Source organism: Toxotes jaculatrix, chromosome 4, assembly GCF_017976425.1.
Source record: "Toxotes jaculatrix isolate fToxJac2 chromosome 4, fToxJac2.pri, whole genome shotgun sequence".
Lineage (NCBI taxonomy): Eukaryota > Metazoa > Chordata > Actinopteri > Toxotidae > Toxotes > Toxotes jaculatrix.
The window spans coordinates 14,440,470-14,451,458 of record NC_054397.1 but is presented as its reverse complement, the minus strand read 5'-3'; positions in this window follow the sequence as shown (position 1 = coordinate 14,451,458).

The following is a 10,989-nucleotide window of genomic DNA, read 5'->3' as shown; positions in this document are numbered from 1 at the left end:
TCAAAAAGTGCCAAAAAAAGTCAAAAATTTTTTTGACCTCAAAATGTCATAAAAAACGTCATAGTATAGTAAGGTGTCAAAAAGTGCCAAAAAAAGTCAAAAAATTTTTTGACCTCAAAATGTCATAAAAAACGTCATACGGCCGTAAGGTGTCAAAAAGTGCCAAAAAAAGTCAAAATTTTTTTTGACCTCAAAATGTCATAAAAAACGTCATAGTATAGTAAGGCGTCAAAAAGTGCCAAAAAAAGTCAAAAAATTTTTTGACCTCAAAATGTCATAAAAAACGTCATAGTATAGTAAGGTGTCAAAAAGTGCCAAAAAAAGTCAAAAATTTTTTGGACCTCAAAATGTCATAAAAAACGTCATACGGCCGTAAGGTGTCAAAAAGTGCCAAAAAAAGTCAAAAATTTTTTTGACCTCAAAATGTCATAAAAAACGTCATACGGCCGTAAGGTGTCAAAAAGTGCCAAAAAAAGTCAAAAATTTTTTTGACCTCAAAATGTCATAAAAAACGTCATACGGCCGTAAGGTGTCAAAAAGTGCCAAAAAAAGTCAAAATTTTTTTGGACCTCAAAATGTCGTAAAAAACGTCATAGTATAGTAAGGCGTCAAAATCGGCGAAAAAAAGTCAAAAATTTTTTTGACCTCAAAATGTCAGAAAAAACGTCATAGTATAGTAAGGCGTCAAAAAGTGCCAAAAAAAGTCAAAAATTTTTTTGGCACTCAAAATGTCATAAAAAACGTCATACGGCCGTAAGGTGTCAAAAAGTGCCAAAAAAAGTCAAACATTTTTTTGACCTCAAAATGTCATAAAAAACGTCATAGTATAGTAAGGCGTCAAAAAGTGCCAAAAAAAGTCAAAATTTTTTTGGACCTCAAAATGTCAGAAAAAACGTCATAGTATAGTAAGGTGTCAAAAAGTGCCAAAAAAAAGTCAAAAATTTTTTGGACCTCAAAATGTCATAAAAAACGTCATACGGCCGTAAGGTGTCAAAAAGTGCCAAAAAAAGTCAAAATTTTTTTTGACCTCAAAATGTCAGAAAAAACGTCATAGTATAGTAAGGCGTCAAAAAGTGCCAAAAAAAGTCAAAAAATTTTTTGACCTCAAAATGTCATAAAAAACGTCATAGTATAGTAAGGTGTCAAAAAGTGCCAAAAAAAGTCAAAAATTTTTTTGACCTCAAAATGTCATTAAAAACGTCATACGGCCGTAAGGTGTCAAAAAGTGCCAAAAAAAGTCAAAATTTTTTTTGACCTCAAAATGTCATAAAAAACGTCATAGTATAGTAAGGCGTCAAAAAGTGCCAAAAAAAGTCAAACATTTTTTTGACCTCAAAATGTCATAAAAAAACGTCATAGTATAGTAAGGCGTCAAAAAGTGCCAAAAAAAGTCAAAATTTTTTTGGACCTCAAAATGTCAGAAAAAACGTCATAGTATAGTAAGGCGTCAAAAAGTGCCAAAAAAAGTCCAAATTTTTTTGGACCTCAAAATGTCATAAAAAACGTCATAGTATAGTAAGGCGTCAAAAAGTGCCAAAAAAAGTCAAAATTTTTTTGGACCTCAAAATGTCATAAAAAACGTCATAGTATAGTAAGGCGTCAAAAAGTGCCCAAAAAAGTCAAAAAATTTTTTGACCTCAAAATGTCATAAAAAACGTCATAGTATAGTAAGGTGTCAAAAAGTGCCAAAAAAAAGTCAAAAATTTTTTGGACCTCAAAATGTCATAAAAAACGTCATACGGCCGTAAGGTGTCAAAAAGTGCCAAAAAAAGTCAAAATTTTTTTTGACCTCAAAATGTCAGAAAAAACGTCATAGTATAGTAAGGCGTCAAAAAGTGCCAAAAAAAGTCAAAAAATTTTTTGACCTCAAAATGTCATAAAAAACGTCATAGTATAGTAAGGTGTCAAAAAGTGCCAAAAAAAGTCAAAAATTTTTTTGACCTCAAAATGTCATTAAAAACGTCATACGGCCGTAAGGTGTCAAAAAGTGCCAAAAAAAGTCAAAATTTTTTTTGACCTCAAAATGTCATAAAAAACGTCATAGTATAGTAAGGCGTCAAAAAGTGCCAAAAAAAGTCAAACATTTTTTTGACCTCAAAATGTCATAAAAAAACGTCATAGTATAGTAAGGCGTCAAAAAGTGCCAAAAAAAGTCAAAATTTTTTTTGACCTCAAAATGTCAGAAAAAACGTCATAGTATAGTAAGGCGTTTTTTTCGGCCAAAAAAAGTCAAAATTTTTTTGGACCTCAAAATGTCATAAAAAACGTCATAGTATAGTAAGGCGTTTTTTTCGGCCAAAAAAAGTCACATTTTTTTTTGACCTCAAAATGTCAGAAAAAACGTCATAGTATAGTAAGGCGTCAAAAAGTGCCAAAAAAAGTCAAAATTTTTTTGGACCTCAAAATGTCATAAAAAACGTCATAGTATAGTAAGACGTCAAAAAGTGCCAAAAAAAGTCAAACATTTTTTTTGACCTCAAAATGTCAGAAAAAACGTCATAGTATAGTAAGACGTCAAAAAGTGCCAAAAAAAGTCAAACATTTTTTTGACCTCAAAATGTCATAAAAAACGTCATAGTATAGTAAGGTGTCAAAAAGTGCCAAAAAAAGTCAAAATTTTTTTGACCTCAAAATGTCATAAAAAACGTCATAGTATAGTAAGGCGTCAAAAAGTGCCAAAAAAAGTCCAAATTTTTTTGGACCTCAAAATGTCATAAAAAACGTCATAGTATAGTAAGGCGTCAAAAAGTGCCAAAAAAAGTCAAAATTTTTTTGGACCTCAAAATGTCAGAAAAAACGTCATAGTATAGTAAGGCGTCAAAAAGTGCCAAAAAAAGTCCAAATTTTTTTGGACCTCAAAATGTCATAAAAAACTTCATAGTATAGTAAGGCGTCAAAAAGTGCCAAAAAAAGTCAAAATTTTTTTGGACCTCAAAATGTCATAAAAAACGTCATAGTATAGTAAGGCGTCAAAAAGTGCCCAAAAAAGTCAAAAAATTTTTTGACCTCAAAATGTCATAAAAAACGTCATAGTATAGTAAGGTGTCAAAAAGTGCCAAAAAAAGTCAAAAATTTTTTTGACCTCAAAATGTCATAAAAAACGTCATACGGCCGTAAGGTGTCAAAAAGTGCCAAAAAAAGTCAAAATTTTTTTTGACCTCAAAATGTCATAAAAAACGTCATAGTATAGTAAGGCGTCAAAAAGTGCCAAAAAAAGTCAAAAAATTTTTTGACCTCAAAATGTCATAAAAAACGTCATAGTATAGTAAGGTGTCAAAAAGTGCCAAAAAAAGTCAAAAATTTTTTTGACCTCAAAATGTCATTAAAAACGTCATACGGCCGTAAGGTGTCAAAAAGTGCCAAAAAAAGTCAAAATTTTTTTTGACCTCAAAATGTCATAAAAAACGTCATAGTATAGTAAGGCGTCAAAAAGTGCCAAAAAAAGTCAAACATTTTTTTGACCTCAAAATGTCATAAAAAAACGTCATAGTATAGTAAGGCGTCAAAAAGTGCCAAAAAAAGTCAAAATTTTTTTGGACCTCAAAATGTCATAAAAAACGTCATAGTATAGTAAGGCGTCAAAAAGTGCCCAAAAAAGTCAAAAAATTTTTTGACCTCAAAATGTCATAAAAAACGTCATAGTATAGTAAGGTGTCAAAAAGTGCCAAAAAAAAGTCAAAAATTTTTTGGACCTCAAAATGTCATAAAAAACGTCATACGGCCGTAAGGTGTCAAAAAGTGCCAAAAAAAGTCAAAATTTTTTTTGACCTCAAAATGTCATAAAAAACGTCATAGTATAGTAAGGTGTCAAAAAGTGCCAAAAAAAGTCAAAAATTTTTTTGACCTCAAAATGTCATTAAAAACGTCATACGGCCGTAAGGTGTCAAAAAGTGCCAAAAAAAGTCAAAAATTTTTTTGACCTCAAAATGTCATAAAAAACGTCATAGTATAGTAAGGCGTCAAAAAGTGCCAAAAAAAGTCAAACATTTTTTTGACCTCAAAATGTCATAAAAAAACGTCATAGTATAGTAAGGCGTCAAAAAGTGCCAAAAAAAGTCAAAATTTTTTTTGACCTCAAAATGTCAGAAAAAACGTCATAGTATAGTAAGGCGTTTTTTTCGGCCAAAAAAAGTCAAAATTTTTTTGGACCTCAAAATGTCATAAAAAACGTCATAGTATAGTAAGGCGTTTTTTTCGGCCAAAAAAAGTCACATTTTTTTTTGACCTCAAAATGTCAGAAAAAACGTCATAGTATAGTAAGGCGTCAAAAAGTGCCAAAAAAAGTCAAAATTTTTTTGGACCTCAAAATGTCATAAAAAACGTCATAGTATAGTAAGACGTCAAAAAGTGCCAAAAAAAGTCAAACATTTTTTTGACCTCAAAATGTCAGAAAAAACGTCATAGTATAGTAAGACGTCAAAAAGTGCCAAAAAAATTCAAACATTTTTTTGACCTCAAAATGTCATAAAAAACGTCATAGTATAGTAAGGCGTCAAAAAGTGCCAAAAAAAGTCAAAATTTTTTTGGACCTCAAAATGTCATAAAAAACGTCATAGTATAGTAAGGTGTCAAAAAGTGCCAAAAAAAAGTCAAAATTTTTTTTGACCTCAAAATGTCATAAAAAACGTCATACGGCCATAAGGTGTCAAAAAGTGCCAAAAAAAGTCAAAAAAATTTTTGACCTCAAAATGTCATAAAAAACGTCATAGTATAGTAAGGTGTCAAAAAGTGCCAAAAAAAGTCAAAAAATTTTTTGACCTCAAAATGTCATAAAAAACGTCATACGGCCGTAAGGTGTCAAAAAGTGCCAAAAAAAGTCAAAAATTTTTTTGACCTCAAAATGTCATAAAAAACGTCATACGGCCGTAAGGTGTCAAAAAGTGCCAAAAAAAGTCAAAATTTTTTTGACCTCAAAATGTCATAAAAAACGTCATAGTATAGTAAGGCGTCAAAAAGTGCCAAAAAAAGTCCAAATTTTTTTGGACCTCAAAATGTCATAAAAAACGTCATAATATAGTAAGGCGTCAAAAAGTGCCAAAAAAAGTCAAAATTTTTTTGGACCTCAAAATGTCAGAAAAAACGTCATAGTATAGTAAGGCGTCAAAAAGTGCCAAAAAAAGTCCAAATTTTTTTGGACCTCAAAATGTCATAAAAAACTTCATAGTATAGTAAGGCGTCAAAAAGTGCCAAAAAAAGTCAAAATTTTTTTGGACCTCAAAATGTCATAAAAAACATCATAGTATAGTAAGGCGTCAAAAAGTGCCAAAAAAAGTCAAACATTTTTTTGACCTCAAAATGTCATAAAAAACGTCATAGTATAGTAAGGTGTCAAAAAGTGCCCAAAAAAGTCAAAAATTTTTTTGACCTCAAAATGTCATAAAAAACGTCATACGGCTGTAAGGTGTCAAAAAGTGCCAAAAAAAGTCAAAATTTTTTTTAACCTCAAAATGTCATAAAAAACGTCATACGGCCGTAAGGTGTCAAAAAGTGCCAAAAAAAGTCAAAATTTTTTTTGACCTCAAAATGTCATAAAAAACGTTATAGTATAGTAAGGCGTTTTTTTCGGCCAAAAAAAGTCAAAATTTTTTTTGACCTCAAAATGTCATAAAAAACGTCATAGTATAGTAAGGCGTTTTTTTTGACCAAAAAAAGTCCTAATTTTTTTTGACCAAAAAAAGTCCTAATTTTTTTTGACCTCAAAATGTCAGAAAAAAGGTCATACGGCCATAAGGCGTCTTTTTAGGCCAAAAAAAGTCAAAAAATTTTTTGACCTCAAAATGTCGTAAAAAACGTCATAGTATAGTAAGGCGTTTTTTTCGGCCAAAAAAAGTCAAAATTTTTTTTGACCTCAAAATGTCAGAAAAAACGTCATAGTATAGTAAGGCGTTTTTTTCGGCCAAAAAAAGTCCAAATTTTTTTGGACCTCAAAATGTCATAAAAAACGTCATTGTATAGTAAGGCGTTTTTTTCGGCCAAAAAAAGTCACATTTTTTTTTGACCTCAAAATGTCAGAAAAAACGTCATAGTATAGTAAGGCGTCAAAAAGTGCCAAAAAAAGGGAAAATTTTTTTGGACCTCAAAATGTCATAAAAAACGTCATACGGCCGTAAGGTGTCAAAAAGTGCCAAAAAAAGTCAAAATTTTTTTTGACCTCAAAATGTCAGAAAAAACGTCATAGTATAGTAAGGCGTCAAAAAGTTCCAAAAAAAGTCAAAAATTTTTTTAACCTCAAAATGTCATAAAAAACGTCATAGTATAGTAAGGTGTCAAAAAGTGCCAAAAAAAGTCAAAATTTTTTTTGACCTCAAAATGTCAGAAAAAACGTCATACGGCCATAAGGCGTTTTTTTCGGCCAAAAAAAGTCAAAATTTTTTTTGACCTCAAAATGTCAGAAAAAACGTCAGAGTATAGTAAGGCGTCTTTTTAGGCCAAAAAAAGTCACATTTTTTTTTTACCTCAAAATGTCAGAAAAAAGGTCATAGTATAGTAAGGCGTCAAAAAGTGCCAAAAAAAGTCACATTTTTTTTGGACCTCAAAATTTCATAAGAGACGTCATAGTATAGTAAGGCGTCAAAAAGTGCCAAAAAAAGTCACAATTTTTTGGGACCTCAAAATGTCATAAAAAACGTCATAGTATAGTAAGGCGTCAAAAAGTGCCCAAAAAAGTCAAAAAATTTTTTGACCTCAAAATGTCATAAAAAACGTCATAGTATAGTAAGGTGTCAAAAAGTGCCAAAAAAAGTCAAAAATTTTTTTGACCTCAAAATGTCATAAAAAACGTCATACGGCCGTAAGGTGTCAAAAAGTGCCAAAAAAAGTCAAAATTTTTTTGGACCTCAAAATGTCATAAAAAACATCATAGTATAGTAAGGCGTCAAAAAGTGCCAAAAAAAGTCAAAAAATTTTTTGACCTCAAAATGTCATAAAAAACGTCATAGTATAGTAAGGTGTCAAAAAGTGCCAAAAAAAGTCAAAAAATTTTTTGACCTCAAAATGTCATTAAAAACGTCATACGGCCGTAAGGTGTCAAAAAGTGCCAAAAAAAGTCAAAATTTTTTTTGACCTCAAAATGTCATAAAAAACGTCATAGTATAGTAAGGCGTCAAAAAGTGCCAAAAAAAGTCAAACATTTTTTTTACCTCAAAATGTCATAAAAAAACGTCATAGTATAGTAAGGCGTCAAAAAGTGCCAAAAAAAGTCAAAATTTTTTTTGACCTCAAAATGTCAGAAAAAACGTCATAGTATAGTAAGGCGTTTTTTTCGGCCAAAAAAAGTCCAAATTTTTTTGGACCTCAAAATGTCATAAAAAACGTCATAGTATAGTAAGGCGTTTTTTTCGGCCAAAAAAAGTCACATTTTTTTTTTCCCTCAAAATGTCAGAAAAAACGTCATAGTATAGTAAGGCGTCAAAAAGTGCCAAAAAAAGTCAAAATTTTTTTGGACCTCAAAATGTCATAAAAAACGTCATAGTATAGTAAGGTGTCAAAAAGTGCCAAAAAAAGTCAAAATTTTTTGACCTCAAAATGTCATTAAAAACGTCATACGGCCGTAAGGTGTCAAAAAGTGCCAAAAAAAGTCAAAATTTTTTTTGACCTCAAAATGTCATAAAAAACGTCATAGTATAGTAAGGCGTCAAAAAGTGCCAAAAAAAGTCAAACATTTTTTTTACCTCAAAATGTCATAAAAAAACGTCATAGTATAGTAAGGCGTCAAAAAGTGCCAAAAAAAGTCAAAATTTTTTTTGACCTCAAAATGTCAGAAAAAACGTCATAGTATAGTAAGGCGTTTTTTTCGGCCAAAAAAAGTCCAAATTTTTTTGGACCTCAAAATGTCATAAAAAACGTCATAGTATAGTAAGGCGTTTTTTTCGGCCAAAAAAAGTCACATTTTTTTTTTCCCTCAAAATGTCAGAAAAAACGTCATAGTATAGTAAGGCGTCAAAAAGTGCCAAAAAAAGTCAAAATTTTTTTGGACCTCAAAATGTCATAAAAAACGTCATAGTATAGTAAGGTGTCAAAAAGTGCCAAAAAAAGTCAAAATTTTTTTTGACCTCAAAATGTCATAAAAAACGTCATACGGCCGTAAGGTGTCAAAAAGTGCCAAAAAAAGTCAAAATTTTTTTTGACCTCAAAATGTCATAAAAAACGTCATTGTATAGTAAGGCGTTTTTTTCGGCCAAAAAAAGTCACATTTTTTTTTGACCTCAAAATGTCAGAAAAAACGTCATAGTATAGTAAGGCGTCAAAAAGTGCCAAAAAAAGTCAAAATTTTTTTGGACCTCAAAATGTCATAAAAAACGTCATAGTATAGTAAGGTGTCAAAAAGTGCCAAAAAAAGTCAAAATTTTTCTTGACCTCAAAATGTCAGAAAAAACGTCATAGTATAGTAAGGCGTCAAAAAGTTCCAAAAAAAGTCAAAAATTTTTTTAACCTCAAAATGTCATAAAAAACGTCATAGTATAGTAAGGCGTTTTTTTCGGCCAAAAAAAGTCCAAATTTTTTTGGACCTCAAAATGTCATAAAAAATGTCATAGTATAGTAAGGCGTTTTTTTCGGCCAAAAAAAGTCACATTTTTTTTTTACCTCAAAATGTCAGAAAAAACGTCATAGTATAGTAAGGCGTCAAAAAGTGCCAAAAAAAGTCAAAATTTTTTTTGACCTCAAAATGTCAGAAAAAACGTCATAGTATAGTAAGGCGTCAAAAAGTGCCAAAAAAAGTCAAAATTTTTTTGGACCTCAAAATGTCATAAAAAACTTCATAGTATAGTAAGGCGTCAAAAAGTGCCAAAAAAAGTCAAAATTTTTTTTGACCTCAAAATGTCAGAAAAAACGTCATAGTATATTAAGGCGTCAAAAAAAGTCAAAAATTTTTTTGACCTCAAAATGTCATAAAAAACGTCATAGTATAGTAAGGCGTTTTTTTCGGCCAAAAAAAGTCAAACATTTTTTTGGACCTCAAAATGTCATAAAAAACATCATAGTATAGTAAGGCGTTTTTTTCGACCAAAAAAAGTCCAAATTTTTTTTGACCTCAAAATGTCAGAAAAAACGTCATACGGCCATAAGGCGTCTTTTTAGGCCAAAAAAAGTCAAAAAATTTTTTGACCTCAAAATGTCGTAAAAAACGTCATAGTATAGTAAGGCGTTTTTTTCGGCCAAAAAAAGTCAAAATTTTTTTTGACCTCAAAATGTCAGAAAAAACGTCATAGTATAGTAAGGCGTCTTTTTAGGCAAAAAAAAGTCAAAATTTTTTTGGACCTCAAAATGTCGTAAAAAACGTCATAGTATAGTAAGGCGTTTTTTTCGGCCAAAAAAAGTCACATTTTTTTTTTACCTCAAAATGTCAGAAAAAACGTCATAGGATAGTAAGGCGTCGAAAAGTGCCAAAAAAAGTCAAAATTTTTTTGGACCTCAAAATGTCGTAAAAAACGTCATAGTATAGTAAGGCGTCAAAATCGGCCAAAAAAAGTCAAAAATTTTTTTGACCTCAAAATGTCAGAAAAAACGTCATAGTATAGTAAGGCGTCAAAAAGTGCCAAAAAAAGTCAAAATTTTTTTGGACCTCAAAATGTCATAAAAAACATCATAGTATAGTAAGTCGTCAAAAAGTGCCAAAAAAAGTCAAAAATTTTTTTGACCTCAAAATGTCATAAAAAACGTCATAGTATAGTAAGGTGCCAAAAAGTGCCAAAAAAAGTCAAAATTTTTTTTGACCTCAAAATGTCATAAAAAACGTCATACGGCCGTAAGGTGTCAAAAAGTGCCAAAAAAAGTCAAAATTTTTTTTGACCTCAAAATGTCATAAAAAACGTCATAGTATAGTAAGGTGTCAAAAAGTGCCAAAAAAACTCAAAAATTTTTTTGACCTCAAAATGTCATAAAAAACGTCATAGTATAGTAAGGTGTCAAAAAGTGCCAAAAAAAGTCAAAATTTTTTTTGACCTCAAAATGTCAGAAAAAACGTCATAGTATATTAAGGCGTCAAAAAAAGTCAAAAATTTTTTTGACCTCAAAATGTCATAAAAAACGTCATAGTATAGTAAGGTGTCAAAAAGTGCCAAAAAAGTCAAAAAATTTTTTGACCTCAAAATGTCATAAAAAACGTCATACGGCCGTAAGGTGTCAAAAAGTGCCAAAAAAAGTCAAAATTTTTTTGGACCTCAAAATGTCATAAAAAACGTCATAGTATAGTAAGGCGTCAAAAAGTGCCAAAAAAAGTCAAACATTTTTTTGACCTCAAAATGTCATAAAAAACGTCATAGTATAGTAAGGTGCCAAAAAGTGCCAAAAAAAGTCAAAATTTTTTTTGACCTCAAAATGTCATAAAAAACGTCATACGGCCGTAAGGTGTCAAAAAGTGCCAAAAAAAGTCAAAATTTTTTTTGACCTCAAAATGTCATAAAAAACGTCATAGTATAGTAAGGTGTCAAAAAGTGCCAAAAAAAGTCAAAATTTTTTTTGACCTCAAAATGTCATAAAAAACGTCATAGTATAGTAAGGTGTCAAAAAGTGCCAAAAAAAGTCAAAAATTTTTTTGACCTCAAAATGTCAGAAAATACGTCATAGTATAGTAAGGCGTCAAAAAGTGCCAAAAAAAGTCAAACATTTTTTTGACCTCAAAATGTCATAAAAAACGTCATAGTATAGTAAGGCGTCAAAAAGTGCCAAAAAAAGTCAAAAATTTTTTTGACCACAAAATGTCATAAAAAACGTCATAGTATAGTAAGGCGTCAAAAAGTGCCAAAAAAACTCAAAAAAATTTTTGACCTCAAAATGTCATAAAAAACGTCATAGTATAGTAAGGCGTCAAAAAGTGCCAAAAAAAGTCAAAATTTTTCTGGACCTCAAAATGTCATAAGAAACGTCATAGTATAGTAAGGCGTCAAAAAGTGCCAAAAAAAGTCAAAATTTTTTTGTACCTCAAAATGTCATAAGAGACGTCATAGTATAGTAAGGCGTCAAAAAGTGCCAAAAAAAGTCAAAAATTTT